At 40.0% G+C, this 24,064-nt stretch overlaps 2 long non-coding RNA genes across 6 annotated transcripts in view; one reads left to right on the forward strand and one right to left on the reverse strand.

Annotated features, from left to right (window-relative positions):
- LOC125637225 (uncharacterized) overlaps window positions 1–24,064 on the reverse strand; it is a 162,661-nt gene that overhangs the window by 20,762 nt on the left and 117,835 nt on the right. For 2 of the 5 annotated variants that reach the window (XR_007356867.2, XR_012668463.1), the window contains exon 4: window positions 9,840–9,922. The exons of 1 other annotated variant lie outside the window; for it this stretch is intronic. This is a non-coding gene — a long non-coding RNA (uncharacterized LOC125637225). Of the gene's footprint in view, window positions 1–7,101; window positions 7,121–7,399; window positions 7,472–9,839; window positions 9,923–24,064 lie in introns of those variants that run through there. 2 more of the 5 variants (XR_007356869.2, XR_012668464.1) reach the window with 2 other exon arrangements.
- Window positions 12,411–18,385, forward strand: LOC142072141 (uncharacterized). The gene is made up of 2 exons (XR_012668467.1): window positions 12,411–12,893; window positions 18,070–18,385. It is a non-coding gene; the product is annotated as an uncharacterized LOC142072141 (long non-coding RNA).

The following is a 24,064-nucleotide window of genomic DNA, read 5'->3' on the forward strand; positions in this document are numbered from 1 at the left end:
TGTCTGTGTGCATACACCAATAGCAAATGTCCTTCTGTTATTGTACAGCCAATTTGATGTGTCAAGTATTCATATGCTAATAATGATACAGTTTCTCACTTTTTTCACAGATAAATTGTAAAGATTGTTATAGACAGTGAAACACAAGAATAAACAACCTTTATTTCAAAACTGATAAATTACTTTCCATTCAAATAACATGCAACACATGCTGCTGACCATTATTGTTTTCATTTATTGCTAGTTTGCCTTCAGTTTTTTTTTCCCTTAGAGTAGTTAGAAAATATTTAGCAGATACAGCCAGACTTGATACATATGACACGATTTCATTAATTTGCTTTGTGGTTTCATGACATGAACTTCATTTTTTACTCAGTTTTTACAGGCGATGAAAGTTTGTGATTGGAACGGACATTGTTCTCCCACATAGAACATTCACATTTTTTTAAAAAACCCTGTAATGTGCAGGATTTTAAGAGTAGACTGTCTCCCTGCCATTTTTACAAAAATGCCATAACATACCCCCAAATCATTCTGTTTAAAAATGCCATTAGTAAAGAGCTTCCCGAATGTAATTTAAGGTGGAAGCCAGAACAAAATCTAAAAGCTTCTGTTTGGCTGGAATATGTAAGTTGAGTCAACAACTAAAAGGTATGTAAAAAGAAAGGTAGTTCAATTTTGTTTTCTAAATTAAAATATAAACATTTTCACAACAGTATGGTTTATAAATGCAAAAGGAAAAGAAAAAGGCATAATGCTGAAATAATCAATATGAACAACAATACAGCACTGACAAAATAAACTTGCTTTATATCAATAGGCACTTGTTTTTATCAACATAAAAAATGAGCATGCATTACTACTGATTAAAAAAGGTGGAGTTACACATCACAGTAGTCAAGGATCATATTTGTGTCCTCAGTCCAGACACAGAAATGTATTTACATAACCATGTGGTCGTAAATTCAATCCATAAATGTAAGGAAATTCAGAGAAACACTAGGAGTCCAGACTGAAAGACACTGTTAATTAAGGTTTCAGAGTAACAGCCGTGTTAGTCTGTATTCGCAAAAAGAAAAGGAGTACTTGTGGCACCTTAGAGACTAACCAATTTATTTGAGCATGAGCTTTCATGAGCTACAGCTCACTTCATCGGATGCATACCGTGGAAACTGCAGCAGACTTTATATACACACAGAGAATATGAAACAATACCTCCTCCCACCCCACTGTCCTGCTGGTAATAGCTTATCTAAAGTGATCATCAAGTTGGGCCATTTCCAGCACAAATCCAGGTTTTCTCACCCTCCACCCCCCCACACAAATTCACTCTCCTGCTGGTGATAGCCCATCCAAAGTGACAACTCTCTACACAATGTGCATGATAATCAAGTTGGGCCATTTCCTGCACAAAAACCTGGATTTGTGCAGGAAATGGCCCAACTTGATGATCACTTTAGATAAGCTATTACCAGCAGGACAGTGGGGTGGGAGGAGGTATTGTTTCATATTCTCTGTGTGTATATAAAGTCTGCTGCAGTTTCCACGGTATGCATCCGATGAAGTGAGCTGTAGCTCACGAAAGCTCATGCTCAAATAAATTGGTTAGTCTCTAAGGTGCCACAAGTACTCCTTTTCTTTTTACTGTTAATTAAATTAACCACTGTTATGTGTAGGTGCCACTGTATTGGTCAATTGGCCTGGTTCTTTGAATCCTTGCATTGTGCCAAGGTTCTGTGAGGGGGCTGAGGTTGGTTATGTACTATACCATGCCTGGAGAAACTCTTATAGGGGAGCATTTTCTTGCCTTAGTGGGTTTTAAATTTAAATGTCAGCTAAATTGAATGCAAAAAGCTGTGTTAATCAATGTTAAGTTTGCACTGTTACAATCATATAAAGTTTGGTAATACAAAGTTGTTCCCACAGCAAGATAAGTCCAGCCATATTGTACTGTCCTGTATGTTTATAGTATATCTTTAGCAATATAAACAGTATTACATTAAGCTACATATTAAAATCAGAAAAACCAGGAATAGAAAATACTATATATGTTAAGTTAATGTATGCTCTGTGTTGAGGTAATGTTAAGTTTAGGAAATTCCTGATCTTTCTTATTTTAATAGTGCACTCTTTTAAGTTGCATTAATCTTGGGGGGTTGTTTTTGAATTTAATATTTTAGGCACAAGGAATTTTTTTGTTTTTAAATAAATGAAAACTGCAAAGGCAAAAGGGCAGGGGAAGAAGGCAAAAATATTCATTGACCAGTTGGCCGGTCAACTATGCCTACTCAGTTCCTTAAAAAAGTGGACACTGGCTTAGTTAAGAGTCAGCAGCTACTATGTATCATTGAAAAAAGTGTACATTTCTGGAAATATGCATACCTGTACAATGTAGCAATCCAAAAGAGAGAACTCTCAGATTCAGTGAAAGTTTTCAGCTGTACTTGGCTAGTAGTGTACAATATGTAAAAGTTCATAACTTTGTTAATTTCTTGCCAATTTTTCCAAAAAACGTTGAGCCATTTTATTCAGATGTCTCCTCTCAAATTAATATGGTGCTAAATCAGGAACTCAAGTTGGAATTAGAATTAACAATATTTAGCACTCAATCCTGCTGTCCTGCTCAGGCAAACCTACTGAAGTCAAAGACTGAGCCCTCAGGGCTACTTCTCAACTTCTTTTGCTATGGAAGTGTCATAACCCAGAAGAATTGCTGTAGTTCCATGGTGAGAGGGGTTGGGATGAGAAAGGAATGCAGAGCAGTGTGAGGTACCCACATTTTGTTTGGGCATAGTAACGCTTTGCAGCCCCTAAACCTCCTCATATCCTGCCATAACAGCAATGGAGGAGCGCTACATGAGCTTCTGGAGACTGATGATTCACTGCTAATCCTATGCACTTGCAAATGAGCACACAGCCTGTTTCCTAAGGCTCTGATCCTCCAAACACTTCCACATATGCTTAACTTTAACCATGTGAGTAGACCCATGAAAATCAATGGCAACAGCTTATTATGACAGTGGTGTCTTCTTGCCAGCATATCAAGCCTAACATAAAGAACTAGTATCAAGGTCCTGGTATGATGAAGATGCACTTGCAAAAACTAACATCAAGCATATTATTTTTCAGACTTGGTCATGGAAGTTTTACTCAGTAAGGACTATTTACATGCCACATTTCAAGTTTCAAAGTGTAGTTGGTTTTGAGTTAACTATGCCAGGGTGGGGGAGGGGGTGAGGAGGGAACAAAAGTGTAGGGGGGAAAGTAAGCAATTTTCAGGGTGAATGTTGTATTTTTTCAGACACTCAGAATTCAAAAACAGCTTGAAGCGATTTTTTCAAACATGTTAAAAATAAAAATAAATCTTTGTCTCTGTGCACGAAACTATGCACGAAAAATTTCATCTCAAAAGGAGAATTCTTCAGTAAATTATGAGGAAGTGAAAACATGGGGCTATTATTGAAACCATTTTGCAACCTTAAAAATAGTGTCCACAGAAGCAAAGACTATCATTTAGTTTTTTGATAGTTAATTTCTTTTAGAGCCTGATCTAAATTACATTGACTTCAGTGGGAGTTTGATCAGACCCTTAGGTAGTATATTAAAGAAAAGTATCAACAGCATGCATTTGAAAACTCCATAATTTACAGTATGACATTGTGGATTATTGGGTAACTATGTTACTGCTTTTAGAAATACCATAGGCCATCAGGGAAATACATAGCTAAAAAGCATTTGAAATATGTACTAACTGGATCCAGTAAATAAATAGGGTGAGATAGTACACCCTAGATCTGAGCATGGAGGGGATCCTGTGTGTGTGGTTCTCTTCTCCCCATTACAAAAGGTAGCCTCCATGGCAGAAGTCCCTCTCTTCCCCCAGGCGCATGGCATGCACTCCATTGGATTTGGGGTTAGACTATGGCCTGTTCCACTGTGACCTCTAACAGAACAATTTTAAAATGAGTCTCTTTGGAGTTGTTTTTTAGATCTGCCACACCAAGACTTAGAGACTTTTAAGGTGATAGATAGTAGATGTTAATGACTCGAAAGGAGATGTAGCAGGTCAGTGAGGACAAAATGTGTCTATGGTTAAATCAACATATGCTAAATAGTTGTGAAATTTTCATTTGAAAACCTGATTGTAGATGTTCAGTGACTACTCTGTTTTTAAGATGAAATGTCATAATCAATTATATTTTTTACAAATTACAGAAAGTTATTAGCTCATGCTGCTGACTAATTACCTGTTGCCTGCACCCTCGCAAGTATGGAAGGCTCCATTTGCAACAGACCTGTGTGGTAACACTGCTCAGGACTGGCAATCTATGGGGAGCCCACACAGGACGTGCAGCTGCCTCTATGAAGCCCTACCACAGAAGGGAGATTATGAGGGTGGGACCAGACCAAAGGAAATGTAGGACCGTAGAACCCATGATTACAAGGGTGCATCCAGTCAAACATCTCCCCAGCCCACCGGAAGAGACCAACCCTGCGGCTGGCATAAGGGCCACCAACTGCCAGTCCAATGATTAATTCATCTTTATCCATCAAAATGATGTACCCAAAATAGAGTTTACCTTGTGTAAGCTGCAATACTTTTCATGTTAGATAATTATCATCTATAATGTATAGAATCTCTAATGATGTTTTACTACTGGCTGGGGGGAGATGGATCAGTGTTCAAGTCACATTCCCCATCAGTACCCGGCCCAAGCCAAGAAAGCTAATGATCCAACCAGTGGACCAAATTCGGTGATGCATCCTGGTCATGTGCCACCTGAGGCACATTGTGCATATGCTAAGAAGAAGACTAGTGGCTGCATGAGATCTCCAGAATATGTCTCCCAAACACCACATCATTGAATATCTAAATTTTTCTTATGCTCTGTTTTTGTTTTACACTTTTACAAATGGTTAAGTTACAAATAGACTTGTAAAATGTTGGTCTTAGTTTTATCATGACTTGAACATTAGAGTAAAAGGATTAGTTTATGGTAGATGGAAAGGGAAAGAGTGTCATCTTTTGTTTTCTGGGACTCACATCAGAAGTGAACTTAAATTATTTTGTAAAATGAAACAAAGTAGAACGCACAAGGAACTATTACAAGAATGTTACATTTTTAATTCAAAATATAACATCTGTCACAGCTACCGCATTTCTCAGATGAACGCTATTAATTTATATATTTTCCAGATAATTATGAAAGATGAAATGAATAACTTTTTGTATCTGTTGTTTCTTTTTCATTTAGTGTCTCCTTATCTATGTAAATATAATTACACCTCATTCAGGGTTATGCATTTACAATATTCGGATTTTTCAAATTCCTAGTCCTTAGTGCAATTAGCACTTTATTCAAAAATAGATGAGTCAACCACGAGTTTACCTCTATCATCTACCTCACATCTCATCTATCATTTTACCCTCAAGCACCATTGTAGTTTGCTTTTGGGACTGCCTTTTAAGTGTGGTGGTTTGACATACTACCGTGAACTTGAAACAGTAAATACAAGGTTATTTCAGGATTAATTCAATATGTGTCAGCTTCCTGAGATATTTGATCTTTCATAATTTACTAATGTACATGAAAACCAGGCAAACTGATCTGTGCTAATGTAGCAATATTCTACATTTAACAACAATGGTCCCATTATAACATAGGTCTCAATTAAAAACAAATAGGAGGGAGAGTATAATAAACTGAGAGACTGTTAATGGACTGCAGAAAACAAGGCTTTTGTCTGCTTGCCTCAAAAAAGTGCAGGTTCTAGGTGTTAATTACAAAACAGGAGAAACTTATAGCGAGTGACTTGGAGGTAAGATTTCCAATTTACGGCAAACTACAAAAAGGAAAAAAGAAAAGAATGAGGGATATAGGTGTTTATGACCCAAGAGATTCATGAAGCTGAATACAGGTTTTATAACTCTTAGACACTTTGTGAAAAAACAAAGTTTTCAGTCTACTTCAGTGTGAATTCTATATGTGAGGGAGAAATGAAAGAAACAACTATTAAGCGTGACAAATGAGAAGTATTGAAACTCTCAGTTTTCCCCATGAGAAATCATCCTCCTTGAAACATGACCATTATGCCTAGTGGTGCTGGAACTAAGAGTGCTCAGGGTGCTGCCACACCCTCTGCCTTGAAGTAGTGATAACAAACACCAAATACATGGTTTCCATCATAAGCACCCCCACTATAAAAATTGTTCCAGTACCCCTGATTGTGTCTGTTGACTCTGCTGCCCTATATAGATGCTACCTCAATGATATCTAAACCTTTATAGGTTACTTATATTTGCCTTTAATTTTATATACTGGGAAGTTCTTTGTGATACTTTTGAATGAAAAAAATAAATTGGATTGGATTATACTTTCAAAGGTCAGAGTGACAGAACTCCCAAACCTCTGATTCTAGAATCCTCCATTTCTCAGTAATATTCTCTGCTCACTTTGCTATTTCCCCCTCTAAGTATGTCACTAGCAGAATATGAAATAATTTGTGTAATGTTTGGACACACCTGAAATTGGTAGGCTATGGTCACATCAGTGAAAAATAAACAATATAGGTATGCACTATGACTTCCCTGAGATCATCCACAGTCTCTACTCTGATCACATTTAAGTCCCACTTAAAGACCCACTTCTGCTATGCTGCCTGCTGTGAATTTGGTTGACTTGTATAAAATATTCATATTTGTTGTTCCCAGTGTTGCCAACTCTCACGATTTTATCAAAAGTCTTACAATATTTGGTGTTTTCCTCAAAGCCCAAGCTCTTGGAGATAAGTGTTTAGGGGATAATTTCAGCTTTCATTTAAAGAAGAAGTTTCTAGCCCTTATAGTTGATGAGAAAATCCTTAAAGCACGCACTGAGTTAACCCTGAAGGCTCAGAAACCAGAAAGCAAATAAAAATATTTACTATTTAAAAAAAAAATCTCATAATTTTTAAAATAATTTAATAGATTCATAGACTTCCAGGCTGAAATCTTATGGGCTTGGGTCCTGACTCATGATTTTGAATGCTTGGCAATAAACTTTGTACGCTAGTCCATTTGACCTTAAACAATGATTACCTAGGACCAGGGACCATGCCTTCTTGAATGTCTGGGGAGCACCTAGAGCATTATAAGCACAACAAACAAATATTTGATTACCAGGTTATTTGAGCCAATAGATTACCATTAGTTTTCCCCTCCCATCGGAACTATTTTGCTAGTGCCTATGAGCAAATATGAATACTAGCAAATCAGCCACTCGCAGCTTAATGAGCTACACTGGGGGACACAGGTGGGCAGCCTGACTGGAGCTCAGCGATTGAAATTCCTACCACTCTCATAATAGTATGGGCCAGAGAGCAGGAGTGGAACACCAGTGGAAAATTTTCTGTAACTTACCATCATGTAGCATACCATGTGTCGAGTTGTCCTGCAGTGGCTCAAGAGTACGACTACCAACCTCGGGGCAGACTGTTAAGAAGCAGGGTGCAAACTTCAAATTGGTTGGGAGTTCTATACTTAGATTTCACCAACCAATTAGCAAGCATAAGCTCCTCAAGCACTATAACTGCCTTAACATGGAATTGCAAGTGGTCCCCTTGATTCAATGTGTTCAGCTGCAATTTCTGCAGCCTCTAAAATTGTGGGAGTTTTTTTTGTCACAGATGGTTGCCTTTTTACATCATCTGTAACTACTCATAACAATTGCTTCTGGGACATCAGATCAAACATAAGAACATAAGAATGGCCATACTGGGTCAGACCAAAGGTCCTTCCAGCGCAGTATCCTGTCTACCGACAGTGGCCAATGCCAGGTGTCCCAGAGGGAGCGAACCTAACCGGCAATGATCAAGTGATCTCTCCACTGCCATCCATCTCCACCCTCTGACAAACAGAGGCCAGGGACACCATTCCTTGCCCATCCTGGCTAATAGCCATTAATGGACTTAACCTCCATGAATTTATCCAGTTCTCTTTTAAACCCTTTTATAGTCCTAGCCTTCAAAACTTCCTCAAGCAAGGAGTTCCACAGGTTGACTGTGCGCTGAGTGAAGAACTTCCTTTTATTTGTTTTAAACCTACTACCCATTAATTTCATTTGGTGGCCCCTAGTTCTTATATTATGGGAACAAGTAAATAGCTTTTCCTTATTCACTTTCTCCACACCACTCATGATTTTATAGACCTCTATCATATCCCCCCTTAGTCTCCTCTTTTCCAAACTGAAAAGTCCTAGCCTCTTTAATCTCTCCTCATATGGGACCCATTCCAAACCCCTAATTGTTTTAGTTGCCCTTTTCTGAACCTTTTCTAATGCCAGTATATCTTTTTTGAGATGAGGGGACCACATCTGTACGCAGTATTCAAGATGTGAGCGTACCATGGATTTATATAAGGGCAATAAGATATTCTCCATCTTATTCTCTATCCCTTTTTTAATGATTACTAACATCCCATTTATTTTTTTGATTGCCACTGCACACTGCATGGACGTCTTCAGAGAACTATCCACGATGACTCCAAGATCTTTCTCCTGATTAGTTGTAGCTAAATTAGCTCCCATTATATTGTATGTATAGTTGGGGTTATTTTTTCCAATGTACATTACTTTACATTTATCCACATTAAATTTCATTTGCCATTTTGTTGTCCAATCACTTAGTTTTGTGAGATCTTTTTGAAGTTCTTCACAGTCTGCTTTGGTCTTAACTATCCTGAGCAGTTTAGTATCATCTGCAACAGTTTTCCAGAATCACTTTCAGCCCCACCCCCATTATCCATTTTCTCATAAAATTACACATTTTATGTACATATTCAACATGAATCATATTGTCAAACACTGTGAGATTTTTATACTTCAATTGGGATATTATGTATCCCACGTAATTTCTCAAAGGTGGACAGGAACTCTTCTATACAGTCAGTTTCTTTATAAATTGGGCAGATTTTCTCCTACACCCTTGTGTTGTGGGGGTTATACTCACTGGCTGGGGAAGCACCTTTTGCTGTTCCAGTTTTTTGACTACATTGCTTGATCTACCATCAGCCTCCTGTCTGCCCTTTTCTCAGCTTCCTTGTCAACTTTGACTGCTGCTATTTGTTCCATGCAACTTTGGTGGGCTTTCTCCTCAGCTGCTTCACTTGCTTTGGTTTCCCTGATCCACAATTCTGCCATTAATTTCTGGTGCTTGTGTTCTTTCTGGGCTCTAAGGTGCAGCAATCAGGCCAGTTCCACTGCAGTGATCTTCTCTGCAGCATCTGGGGCAAGAGGGTCCTCTCTCTCTCTCCATCAGTCTCCCTTTGATCAGAACTTATGAGCCAAGCTCTCAGGTCCTGAACTGGGGTTTCCTTTTTATGGGGTAGTGCCTACATAATTGTTCAAGGTCTTTTCTCTCAAGACCATCATATCATTCAGTGTGTCTATTCTTTAACCTTTAAAACTCTCAATGTCAAGTTTAAACTTTAACAGCACTGGGGTTAAGATCTATAACCTTAATTGTCCTGTGGTAAGTAACTCCTGCCAAGACTATGCCGGGGTCAAGCTGTCCTGGAGAGGCTCAAGAACATGGGTACAAATCTCAGGGCAGATTTTTACAACGCAGGGAGCAAACCCCAAATTGGTTGTGAGTTCTATGCTTAGATGTCACCAACCAATTAGCAAGTGTAAACTCCTCAAGCAATATAATAACCTTAACATAGAGTCACATATAATCCCCTTGGGTCCTCCAAATATATCTTGCCACCCTGGTAAGCTAATCTTTGTGATAGATTCGTCCTTTATACCAAAGATCACAGCAATATTTAGGTTACTCCCAGTCCCAAAGGACCAGTCACTTACCCCAGGTCAAGTTTACTTTAGATCTCACACCAAAGACAGCCCTTGGAGCCAATTCCATAATAAACTATCTGAAGGTTTATTAGCTAGGAAAATGAAATAAAAGAGTTACTTACAAGGTTAAAGCAGGTAAATATATATATATACACACACACAAATGAATTCCAATCTTAAGTTTCAAAAAGCAATAGAAGCTTCTATAATAAGCAAGCTCTATATGTCCTTTAGGGCTAACCCACGGCAAGCACTTGGGATCTTTTGCTTATGCTAAGTAATCCTTGCGCCTCAGAATTCAAGCAGCATAAAAGATACAGTCCCTGATTGTTAGTATGTTTTATTCCTTCCTCCCTTCTGCTTCCAGGCACAAATTCAACTGTTGGGAGGAATTCACTTGTAAGTCTTGTCTTCCGATTCAGAGTTGGGGTGGGAGAGGAGCAGTGAGCAATAAACAAAGTCTTTTGTTCTGTGATGTTCCACAATCATTCATCTGGTGTTGATGGGCCTTCTTTGTTGGACAGAAGATAACACCTCCTGTTGGAAACTAGTATTTCAGACTCGTTAATGCTTTTCTTCTGACTGGTGATTTACAGTTACTGAGCAAATGTTATGCAAACAGATCCCGGTCATCCATGGGCAGGATTGAACCTGGGACCTCTGGAGCTTAGTGCATGAGCCTCTACTGCATGAGCTAAAAGCCATATGGGCCTTAGCTAAGGCTGTAGAGCAGACTCATTAATCTCTCTCTCTAAATCGCCTCAGTGCCACTAGATGGGACAGAATACCACACATAGGAGGTGTGTGGATTACACAAACACTTAAATATTATCTTATAACATGGGATACAGATATTATAAGTGAGATTAATGCATGCAACAACTTACAAGGATTTCATAAGTCTGGATACATTCTCATTATTCAAATACTTATTTAAACAATACCAGCATACAGGTGAGCCAGACTGGTTGCAGTTAGTATTTAGTTAGTGCAGTTAGTGTCAAGGTTCAGTTGAGCCCTAGGGGCCTTGGCATGAGCTGGCGCCTGGTTTGCCAATGTCACACCATGCACCTCCCCCAACAAAGGCCATCAGGAGCATTGCAGCTTCTGTAACACCCAAGTGGCCAGCAACCCTTTGCAGAAAGTATGCCAGTCCCTTTCTGTAGTCATGAGTCAACAAGCTAAAATGGGTATGATGGGGGAACAGTCCTTATTCATTGGATGCGGCCTGGATCCCAGAAAGAAGGCACTAAGTCCCCACCCCCCCAATTGATTATGTAATCAAAGTTCAGCTCCTACCTCTTGAACTACGAGTATAAGCATTAGTTAGGGGAACACCCACATGAACTACAAGTACCAATGTCTTCATCTTCAGAGTGTGGCTGTGGGTGCGCAGCAAGAAGCACAACCTGGAACTCCCTGATAGGTTTGCATACGTCCACCACACTGCTCTAGTCCAGCAGATGGGATGCTTGGAGACACAATATTGGGCATTCATGGAGACATTTCATAGAAGCAACATATTGAAGTCCTGCTCTTTAATGCAGCATGAATTAAGAACAGATGTGTAATGGCGTGCAAAAATGTATAATACCATTCAGCCACTAGGTGACACTATGTGTAAAATATCTTATTTAAAGGAACCTCTGCAATACCTCACAGAGCATTAAATGAGCTTATGATGAATACATCTAATGTGTTTAAGAAAGTGCTGTGACCAGTCCATATCTGGTACAAAAGAACATGACATGGTGTCAGGAGTAAACTAAGAACAGAAACAGAATTAAAACAGCAACAAAGGTTGCAGAACCACTTCATCATCCCAGCTTTGGCAAATCTTCAGAATAGACAGACTGGAAACAACATTTTGCAAGATTTTGCATTGCAAACAAATGCCAGAAAGAAACAGGAGATATACAGATATCTTCATTAATTTATGCTATGGGGAAGCAAGCAGAGCATATCTTTATATCCTTTGACTTTACTGCAGTCTGTCACAAAGATGACTATGAAAGGATTCTGGCTATGTTTGATGCACACTTTATACCCCCAGAGAACTGTGATTTATGAAAGAGTATGTTGTAACCAGAGAAGTCAAGAACCAGGGGAAAATGTTGAATGTTTTATAAGAGCGCTACATACATTGGCTGAAAACTGTGATTTTGGGAATGCAAAACATGAAAATATCAGAGACAGGCTGGTTATTGGGTTAACAGACAAAGATCTTTCACAGCAGCTACAAGTGAATGAGATTTAACCCTAGCCACAGCTATACAAATAACAAAGCAGACAGAATTAGTCAAACAACAGAAAATAAGGCAGGAGCAACTTGAAAAACCTGAAAAACTAGCTTAGAAGCTATAAACAGATATGTGAGTGTTAAAGTCATTATTGTTAAACACCTGAGGCAAGGAGAGAGAACTCCCAGGCTAAGAGGGACAAATTCCAGCCTAGATGCACAAGGTATGAAAAAGGCGTATCCCAAGAGATAATGCATGTCCAGCCAGAGACATCTGGTGATACCAATGCATGAAATATGGACATTTTGTGGCTGTTTGACACACCAAAGCAGTCAGAGAGTTGACTCATATTACAGACAAATCAAGAGCCATTGTTTCTGGGATTTATCATTTGTGAAGACACAGAGCTTGCCTGGAGAGTGAAACTGAATATTCATGGCAAGACTATTGACTTCAAAACTGACTCAGGAGCTGACATCACAGGGATTTACAATCACCCATTAAAGGATTTTATGATGAACATATCTGGTGTGGATAAGCGAGCTCTGTGACCAGCCCATATCTGGAACAGACAAGCATAATAAGATAAACACAGCTTTGGCTGTTTAGGAGGGGCTTGGTTTCCAGTGAGTACTTTGTACACATGTAGAGTGCCTAATGATGGTACACAGATTGGTCAGCTTCTTATAGTTTTCTTGAAATTTCTGTCCATTTTGGTAGTGGCCATGGTCTAGGCAAATTGCATTACTAAAAAACAAATGGGATCAGGATGAGGAACCAAGCCTGCAAGGCATCATCAACAAGCACCCATCAACCAGAACAGGTAATGCCTGTGATTTAAATGTCATTTACTTTAACACAAGTTATGTTGTCTTATGATAATTTCTCATTATTTTATTTTATAATAGCAACCAGAAGCCTCAGTCGGGACCAGATTCCTATTATACTGTATTAAGCACTGTACAGATCCTTGCAGTTAACAACTGTATTTTTGACGATAACTTGTTTGCAGATAGACAGTTTAGAACACTTGCACTGAAGGGCAGTGGAGATCTTATTTGATTGCTTGACTCCACTTGGGCACCTGACCATTAACTTTTGGTAGGAGGGAAAATATTATTTTCCCAGGCAACAGTAAAGTGCTTGGGGCCCAATAATGGGATACAGTTATTTGTCTGTTTCAGAGATAAAACAGGTAACTATGTGCTCGGCTGGTACAATGTGGACAAGTTTGAGGTTTCTGTGACCATGGCCTCCCTTTCCACTTGGCTGAGATTTCCCTTTATGTGCAGATAGTCTTGCCATATACAGGATGATGGAAGATGGTCAGGGAATGGCATCAGATATAAAAGAACAGGCATCAAAGATATCTAAGTTATCGCAGTCGCTTCTCTGGATGCACAAAAGGTTTTTTTATGTCATTTTTCAAGTAATGTACATTCCACATGGCTTTCATGGAAGCCCTTTTTCTTCAGCCTTCCAGATCAGTGATCTGGTGGACAATTGTGGCAACAAGTTTGGAGCGCTGCATCTGCCAGCTACAATTGTTCCCAAATAGGATACAACACACCTCTGGTTTTTCATAGAACAACATTGATAGGACTAAAATAAAACTCAGCTAATTACTTGGCTTGGGATTGTAGGCATGCCTCTGCAATGGCCTTTTCTGGATCTAAACCGGGCTACACTCTGGACTTGGTTGTTCCATTGCAGGGGCTTCTAGCATGTAGTTGTACTGAGACATATGTATGGACAAATATGCAGGGTATGTCTACACTGTAATTAGATATCCGTGGCTGGCCTCTGCCAGCTGACTCAGGCTCATAGGGCTCATTCTGTGGGGCTGTTTAATTGCATTTGGGCTCAGGCTGCAGCTGGAGGTCTGGCACCCTCCCACCTTGCAGTGTCCTAGAGCCTGGGCTCCAGCCCAAGCCCAGACATCGATACTGCAATTAAACAGCCCCACAGCCTGGACCTTGTGAGCCTAAGTCAGCTGACATGGGCTAGCCGTGGGTTTTTAATTGCAGTGTAGACATACCCTAAGTAACATTTCTGTCTCTGAGGGGATGGTTTGGGTTTTGAAGGGTTGCATGGAAAACAGTGAGATTAGAACTTGACAATGACATCCTGCCCTTCCTCTCCCACCTGGTTACTGTTATTACTGTGTATAATGGTGGCCTTGTTTTCCAACCAGTAGTTACAGTCTTGTAATTTGTGATGTGATAACAATTCTATTTGGCCTATTCAGATGGGGAAGTTAAGAACTTTTGTATCAATTTAGATAGTTTGCCTGTAAAACAGAGAGAAAATACAAAACATTATACTCAATTTTTAAAAATTTAATTGATTGTGACTTTTATAGCTTTTTAGTTTGTTTGGTTTTCCACTCATCATCAAAAGAAACATGGAAATTACATCTTCCAAGATTCATTTTATCTTCCTATACTATTGCTGCTGCTGGAAAAATGCATATGATATGCTAGATCACTCTCAGATAAATGAAACATGCAAGGTATATCTAATTGCACTGGATGTATCTGCCAGGTCATTCCCCAGCAAAGTGTCTGTTTATTTTTATTTACTCAATATATATATATTGTTTCTGTACAAGATATGCTAGATGCATGTACTGTTCGTAATATAAATACATTTGGTAACTATATCTAAGATAACACAATGTCAAGTAACTGTCCCCAACATAAGACAGTAATGATCTTCTCAACTCAGCTATCACCTAGTTGAGGTTCTAATCCTTGGAGGGGAGAGACAGGATTTGCAAAGTGTAATTAACAGTGCTGACATTTAGGAGGCCATTATTAAGATTCAAAGTTAACATTCTGTTAAAATGAATGTGAAAGTTCACACCTCTCCTGGTGTTGTTATAGCCTCAATATAGACAGGAGAGTCAATAAGATGGCACTGTATCAGTTTACACTGTGAAGGTTAACTTTTCAACCAGAAGAATAAAAACTTTATTTTTCTTTTCAAATAAAAAACTTAACTTCTGGTGACTTCAGCAAAATCTCTGATACAATCCTAATTCTATAGGATTCCATGGATTTTCTTTATGCCTAAATTTCTAGTGTTCATGTTTATTAAATGGCCCAGGTCTGATCCTGAAGTCCTTGTTCACATGGGGCTGCAGGATTGGGTCATACAAAATTAAAAAATTGATATTGTGAACAGTTATCCATAACTGCATTTGGGTTTTGTAGTAAACTGCAGTGTGAGATAAACTGTTTAATGTATTTTAAGTAGAGGATTATTTTATTATCCCAAAGGAAGAAAATAATATGTAATTTATTCACTACAGGACCAGGTATTTAATTTTTCAAGATAGAGATACTGGAAGATAACTCCAGATAAGCAGGAAAAATGTTTGAAATCTAAGGTATTCTACACTAATCTACCTGTCTGTGTGCAGTCTCCATTGCCAAGATATCTGGGTGCTCACCAGCTCAGAATTATCAGCCTTATACAGTACAACGAAACACCGAACTTTGAACATATGCTGTAGGATTAGAAGTGCTTTCGGTGAACATAATGTAGTTTGTGAATGTGATACAGTATCTATACAAATCAGAATATGTAAGAACTGGAAATCAGTGCCTATCTTCCTACAATTTCCTGTTTCAAATGGCTTCCAGGAACTGAAGATTTGGTGGAGGATAGGAGAGCAAGAGAGAGAGAGAAATGTATTTTATTTCTAGAAATGGACAACTTTTTATTTGCCTAGAGTTGCTTTTGGTTTTCCTGTGTGTTCAGTGTATATATATTTTTCTTTTATGGTGTATAAGCCTACTTACAAGTTTTGCATAAGTACAGTAGAAGATAATTTGTAAAGGAAATATTTGAAGAGTAAAGTACTTTTACGTAATTTCAGTAATTCCTGTAAGTAATCATAATATGATGACAGTTTAGAGGGATTTGAGGCAGCCAACACAACAAGCAGATACATAAAGCTATGCAAAAATTTTATAATGAAACCCCAAACCAAGTGAAATTTATTACGCGTCATTAGAAACTTGAAATTTGGGTCAGGGTTCTCAAAACTCTGCCAAGGATTGTGAACCTTTCAGTGAAGCTGGGCTGAATTTTGAGTAAGCCTGGGCCAATTTTTGAGTGAACCTGGGTCAGTTTATAGGTTTGGGTATAATCCATACGAATCAGATTTGGAGATGAGATACTCTTCAGCAGCAGCCAGAGGGCTGCTCTGTGGCTGCCCAGCCATATGCCCACTGTGACAGAGCTGGTCAGCCATCAAGGATGGGGAACTATCAGATCCAAAATTCCCACTTGTCATCCACAGGAAATTAAAATGACGTTTGTCACAAAGGTTTTTTTGGATCCATTTAACCCCTCCTATTGTAGTGGGCTCTGACTGAGCTTCTTCCCCTTCTAGTCCCTTCTCTCTTCCTCATACAAGAGGCTCAGTTTGTGCTAGTGTAATCCAAGGGTTACAACTGCCTCCACAGACTGAAGGGGGGACAGGCAGGGTGGAGATAGAGAGGCCATGATCAAGTTATCTAGGTTCTTATATAGCCCACATCTCTAAGTGCCTTTGTAGTATCTGAGTGCCTCTGTAGGTGAAAAGGGAACTCCTGAGCCTCTTCTGGCCCTCCACACATCTTGACCATAAAGCAGCTGATCAGACTCTCTAGGCCAGATTCATCCCTGCGCTGATGCAGGTGCCTGCACATGACCAGAGGGACACAATTTGTGCCTCCTGTTTTCAAGAGCTGCAAGAGCCAGTGTGGGCCCTCAACAAGCTAGCTACACTCCAGCTTGAATTAACCTTATGGGGCTTTGTAGGAATGCAGAATTTCATGGGCACAGCCTCTCTCCCCACCCCAGCCAACCCTCATCCAAACATACATCTAACCCCCTCTGTGCTCTTGGCCATCCTGCCATGAAATACCCTCTGCTCCCACTGCTGTTGCTGAAGCGGTGCAGGGGTGGTGGAGATTCATCCACCACAGACAAAATAGAGAGATGGTTTGTGACAAATCAGACGTCTCCAAACACAGTGGGATGTAGGATATCCATAGTCTGTAGGGATATTTTCCTCTCTACTATTGGTAATCTGACTTTTTGAAGGTGCTTCTCTGAACTGACAATGGTGACAAGAAAAATATTTCCTACATAAAATAAGTAATTTCCTTTCTTCTGAAGCCATCTCCAATGCTCCCAGATTCACACACACACACACGCTTTCTACATTTTCCTTTTTTGTCCATGAGACAAACAACATTGTGTCTGGCATCTGGGACAAACCTCCTAACTTGCCAAGGCCCATGTGTGTACAGGTATGAGACACAAGAAAAATAGCATGAAGGAGATCAGAATCAGGCTTTCTATTTCACCCCATATCATTTCTCCTGATGACAGTAGGGGTAAGAAGGAGTAAGCAAATGAAGAAAGAAGCTATGAGATTTCAACACACTACTTAAATATTTTCAAGGATACCAGTCCTATTTCTTCAGTATTTAAAGGCACTGTTGGAAAACCATATAATTTTATTTCTGTATGAATTCTGAAAATTACATGTTTGTTTGTTTTTTAAAATGCTTTCCAAATTTTAATCTTGCTTTCCAATGAAAATTTCAGTTTGGCTGCTCAATGTCCAATGTTCATGATTAACGGACAGGCAGAATTATCTGGAAAAGTTAAGCATTTTGCTTTTCTACAGGTAGCAGCTTTTTAAACGCTGGCACGTTTGCTTTACATAATATATATTATGTTTTTCTGAAGAAGTCAGAATCCTCTGATCTAAGCAGTATAGTAGTGGGATACCACTGTAGCAGCACCACTGTAGGTCAATGTTCTGCAGCACCAGGTTTCTGGTCTTTGTAGTTACTTTGTATGTTAAGACTACAGTATTTTGCAAGAGCTTTTGTTACACAAATGTAAAAAATAATATTGCCCTTGAATATGTGATAGTAAATTAAAATAGTAAATTATCTTGCTAAATTCTGTCATTTTTTCCTCTTTTTACGCAGGCTGGAGCTCATCACAAACCTAATTAAGGCCTGATGCTACATTGTGATCCACATAGAAAGACTAGTGAGCCTGAGCTTAGTGAAAAGAAAAGGAGGACTTGTGGCACCTTAGAGACTAAGGTGCCACAAGTCCTCCTTTTCTTTTTGCGAATACAGACTAACATGGCTGCTACTCTGAAACCTGAGCTTAAGTGTTGAACTTCAGCGAGCCTAATCTTCAGTGGCGTTTCACAGGGCTTCAGCAATCCATCCAGTGGCTAGCAACTGTGGGACTGGGACCTAATAAAATAAATGTTGTGTCTGTTTTGATGGGAAAGGGGAGTGAATGTTTTTTTTTCCTTTCTTTCTTTTTCTTAAGAAATTGGTAACTATTTCAACTCTGTTTCATAGCTTATTCTCTCTCTGCCTCAGGGGGCAAAAAAGTGGTTTCACTGGATCACATTTAAAAATTATTTTCCTGTGCCGTCATGCAACATCAGTGGTTTTGCCAGAAATGCACAACAGGAATGGAGTTTTTGTTTCTCGAGCCGAGAAAAGAGGTGTCACATCTGTGTGGCATGAGAGGTACATATTCCCCAGCTTTTCTGGAGTCTGTACTGCATTGAAAACTAAATGAGCCAGATTCTCCTGTGCCATGTGGTCGCTTTACACATTGCTGTTTTTGTAATTTGGTACCTAATGTAAGGGTGATCCTCCCATGGTCAAGAGCCCATATAAGAGCTCTTACATTCCCACAGTGTGGTCTGTATAGCAGAGAAAAAAGGCATTATAGACGAAAGGGGGTGAGGTCCAGATGCCCCTGCACCACACTGATCCTTGGATTCATTTTGGCCGCTTGCGGGTATTGCAGCATGGTAAGCTATACAGCCCTACACAGAGCTACTGCAGGATTAGGGGAGGACAAGTCACTTGTGTACAGCACCTGCAATTTAGCCATACTCCATGATCTGGCCCAATGAATTGCTTCTGTGGCTACAGTATAGCTAATTTCCACAATTTTATTATGAGTCTGATCATGTTTGATTCTTTACTTAAAGCCCCCGCTCCTGGAGACAAGGGATTGTGTAAGAATCTCAAGTTTCATTTAAAATAAGGTAGCCCACACGGTTGTGGGGAAAAACTTGAAAATGTGACCTGATTGCATTCTAAAGGCTCAGACACTTAAAGGCAAATAAACAGAACTCAACCTTTATTCCTTTGTAAAATCTGATAACATTTAAGCCAATCTTATGATTTTGGGGGACCCATTTCATGATTGTTGAAGCTATAGGGCTGGGAATATCGAGAAATAACTCTCCCCTTCCCAGATCTGCAAACTCTCCAGACTAGGGCAGGGGTAGTCAATTATTTTTTGTCAAGGTCCACATTTCTTGGTTAAAGGTATAGTCAAGGCTCAGTCTCCAGAGAAAATAATAATCATAAAAACAATAATGATAATCAGTAAATGAAAAGATTTTGGGGTCTGTTCAAAAGCATCTGGCGGTCCGGATTTGGCTCACGGTCCACCTGTTGATTATCTGTGGACAGGGAGTTTTCAGATCTGCCTACAGTTTTGTGAGAAAAACCCATCGGCTGATGGGATCTGAACAGACTGCCAATGATTTGAGTGTCTTCCAAACAGCCCTCCCTTTTAGGAAATGCAACCAACCAGATGTGGCAGCCAGAGATCTTCCCTCATCCCCCTCCTCACCTCAAAACCCCCCAGGCGTTTTTATGTAGAGGAGGGGGGAAAGGAAGCAGAAAAAGCACAGAAGATCAGGGCAGCTCCACTCCCTCCTACCCCAGCCCCTCCTGTGAACAATAGCTCAGCACACCTCTGCTCCTCCCCACTTCCCTGTTCTCCTCCATGTTACTCTAGGCGTGGGAGAGGGGAGGGGAGTTAAAAGCCCATGGAACTTGCCCCCCAGCCTGGGAGTGGGGGTGAAAAACCCCTGGACGTGTCCCCCAGGCCAAAACTAATTGATTTGGAGGCTGGAATGCATGGTTTACAGATGGGCAGGGAGGTGCACCATTCATTTGCGGCTGGGAGCTCAAAATTGATGTGGGGCTGATGAGGTGGGCTGGGAAGTATATAATTAATTGATGTAGGGATGGTATGGGTGCAAAATGAACTGATGTGGGGTTGGGGAACAGATAGAGATGGGGCTGGAGTGGCACATAAATTGTTAATTGGGGGTTGAGGAGAAGTGGGAACCCTTTTCATTGTCCAGCAGAGCTTTATGCACATGAGCTTAATTTACACAAAGTTGTGTACTTTTATGCAAATTAAAATCTACTTTTTGTCATGAGGCATTGGCAGGTGTTCCTGTAGCTTCATCCTACCACCATAGCTAAGTTTTAGCCTCCTAGGTCCAGATTTTCAATGGAGCTCAGCTACCTTTAGCCCCCAAAATAGGACACCAGATTTTCAAATGTTCTTTTTTAAAAATCCAGCCAGAAGCATCACAGTGGGACATGACTGGTGCTGAGCTGTTTTGAAAATCTGACCCTAAGTCCAGCATACAACTGCAGGGATTCAGATATCTGGTGCTTCCTCCATTCATAGGCATTTAGGATTGCCTTGCATACCTAAACAAAGCTCCACACGAGTTGATGTGGTGTCTGTACCTTGGTATGTAGTGGCTTTTTGCTTGTGTGTGTGTTCATACTGCCCCTTCAAATCCCTCTCCCTGCTTTAATTTTGTGTACAGGGCAGAGTTGACACACACTGTATGCTCTTTCATGGAGATTTTGCTTTTGTTCTTTCTTGTTTGTTCTTTAAATCTAAAAAAAAGAGCTTGAAGCTGAAAGTATATTTTTGCTTTTCTTTATACGGAGCACATGTACTTGCACCCCTGAGTTGGGTGGAAGAAAAATACAGCACAAATGTAAGGCAATCATCAAAATGTGTACAGCTCAGCTGAGCAATTGAGTGTTCTCTGTACTGCAACCCTTGTCCTACATCTTCCATTCCCCACCCTTTGTTTGTTTACTACCCTTGTGACCCTATGGCCCATATTCTTCATAGAGATATGCTTATGATACAAATATGGCATACCTAAAAAATATTTTATGCAAGATGGGTGATGTGAGATATCATTGGAAAGGTTATGTTTACTGAATATAATTATCATATTTGTATGCATGTATCATTTCTGTATCTGAAGTTAGGAATATTGACTATGTAACAATTACAACTGTGTTTACACTTGGGGAATGCCCACCAGACAGTATGCAATCAGCCTGGATGGGCCATTTGGAAGGACAATAGGACTCTGAAGATGCTAATCTCCCTCTTTCCTGGGAAGTTTCCTGGAATGCTGCTTTGACACTTCAGAGTCAGGTGATCATGTCACCTGGTACTGGACACCATCTTGGACTTCTAGTGTTCTTCCACCCAGAGGGGTTGGGGGTCAAACTGAGAACCAAAGGATTCCCGCCATATGCAAATCCTATTTAAGGCTGGGGAATGAGTTAATCTAGGTTCTTCTCCACGGCCTTCCCACCCAAGAAGGAAGAAAACACCTGAAAAAGGTCTGGCCTGTGAAAAGAATACCTGGAAATTTAAGCTGCAAGCAGTGCAGTTTACCATTAAGAAACTCTGCAACATGCATAAAACGACATATAGGGTGAGAATTTGCTACTATTAACCAGTTAATTTAATGTATTAAGTTTAGGTTGCATGTTTTGTTTTATTTGTTCAGTAATCAGGTTTGTTCTGTTTGCTATCCTTATAATCACTTAAAATCTACCTTTTGTAGTTAATAAACTTCTCTTTAGTTTATTCTATAACCAGTTTGTGTAATCATAATGGGGGGCGGGGGAAAGTTGTGCATATTTTCTACCACATGGAGGGAGCGAATTTCATGAGCTTACACTGTATAGATCTCTATACAGCAAAAGACAATACAATCTTGTGTTTACACTCCCTGGGGGAAGGAGGGGGGCGGGGGAAATACACCTGAGTGCGGGGCATTCCCTGGGCTAAGTCTTCCCAACAGAGCTTATTTCAGTATCTGTGTGCCCTTTTGCAGCTGGGTGTGGCCCCACCTGTGTATGTGCTGGAGGAGGCTTGCGGGCCTGGCATAGCAAGACAGCGTGAGGGAGCCCAGGCTGGTGGAATAGGCAGGCTCAGTGGGACCCCAGTACATCAGGTGGGACCCCAGTACATCAGGTGGCACCTTGGAACGGGGGGTCCGACCCGTCATGACCTTCATTTGTGCCCTGAATGAGTGTTGTTTGTAAGTTCTTTGGGGAAGAGAGAGTGTCTTTATTTGTTTATGTAAAGCTCCTACTATGCTTTTATGAGCTCAACAGTAATAAAATAGAGAAAAATAGTCACCTCTTTATGGCACTTGGAGGTTACTTTTTCAGCAACAGTAGTGCCTTATCCATTAAGAACTAGCCAGTACTGATGGTAACAAGTCCCTTGGACTTCACTGCCTCATACAAATCGTCTTCAAAGTACTTATAGTGACTTGTGGCCTTTCTGAAGCTTCAGAATGGCACAGAATCAGTTTAAAACATTGCTAGGTTATCTGAAGCACTTCAAAGTTTAATGACCTGAAGGAAGTATGAGCTTCAAGGGTATAAACACCATCTGCCCACAGGTAGCACTCTGGCTGGGTATTGTGCAAGACAGAGTAGACTGGTGGAAACCCTCTTTCACGACGATGCTAATATGGAGGTTAAGGAATTGGCTGATTGAGCGTAAGGAAGCTGCAACTCATTCTATTGGCATGTTGTACAAATTGTGGAGTGTAAGCGAAAAACCCCAAAAGATCTAAAATGGCAGCATTAAAGTAAAAGATTAGAAAACAAACTATCCCTGCAATGACTAATATGGAAATATCTTCTAAAAGTGCAGAGCTGTTGTAGCTGTGTTGGTCCCTGGATATTAGAGAGAAAAATTGATGAGGTAATATATTTTATTGGACCAACTTCTTTTGGTAAAAGAGACAAGCTTTTGGGATACACAGAGCTCTTTTTCAGCTCTGGGAAAGATACTCAGAGTGTCACAACTAAATACAAGATGGAACAGATTGTTTAGCTTCAACAATGGAACCCTACAGACAACTGTATACAAGAAACCCACAGATTACCACACTTACCTTCACAGATCCAGTAACCACCCCAAAAACACCAAGAAATCTGTTCTCTACAGCCAGGAACTCAGATACCACAAAATATGCTCCAAGGAGAAAATTCAGAATACATACTTTAACACACTTAAAACCACTTCACCAAACAAGGACACTCCTCCAGAAAAGTAGATCACATCATGGAACAGGCCACCCAAATCTGCCAAGAGAACCTGCTGAAATACAGAAAAAAAAAAGTCCAAGTGTACACCCCTAGTTGTCACCTACCATTCCACACTGGAACCCCTATGGATTATCATTAAACAGTTACAACCCATACTTGATGGTCACCACATCCTGAAATAAATCTTTCTCTAGCCTCCTATTTTGGCCTTCAAATAACTCCCCAACTTCACCAAGCTCATGATCAGATGGAAGCTCCCACTGACTCATCAACTCAAACCAGCATCAGACCCTGCCATAACAACAGATGCAAAACCTGAAGACATATCTCTACTGCTACAATGATCAATACCCTCCCCCCCCCACACACAACTTTCAATATGCATGGGTCTTACACATGCCTATCACAACATGTGGTGTACCTCATCCAGGGCACTAAATGACTCAATAGCAGCTTTGTGAGTGAAATCAGACAATCGATCACTAGCTTGAAAGCTTGCCTCTTTCATCAGCAGAAAGTTGGTCCAGTAAAAGATGTTACTTCACCCACCTTGTCTTTCTAAATGTTAGATTTAGGATCCTAGGGTGGATGCACAAGGGGGTAATCCAATAATACTTTGAAGTCAATGGAAATCTTCTGCTTTGAATCAAAGCTAAGGGGATTAAAAAGGAGAACGGATGTGCAATAGATAAACATTTTGTCAGATGTGTGTCACTGACGTAGTCATAACATGAAGGAGGCATAAAATAAT

This window comes from Caretta caretta, chromosome 5, assembly GCF_965140235.1.
Source record: "Caretta caretta isolate rCarCar2 chromosome 5, rCarCar1.hap1, whole genome shotgun sequence".
In the NCBI taxonomy this organism is placed as follows: Eukaryota; Metazoa; Chordata; order Testudines; family Cheloniidae; genus Caretta; species Caretta caretta.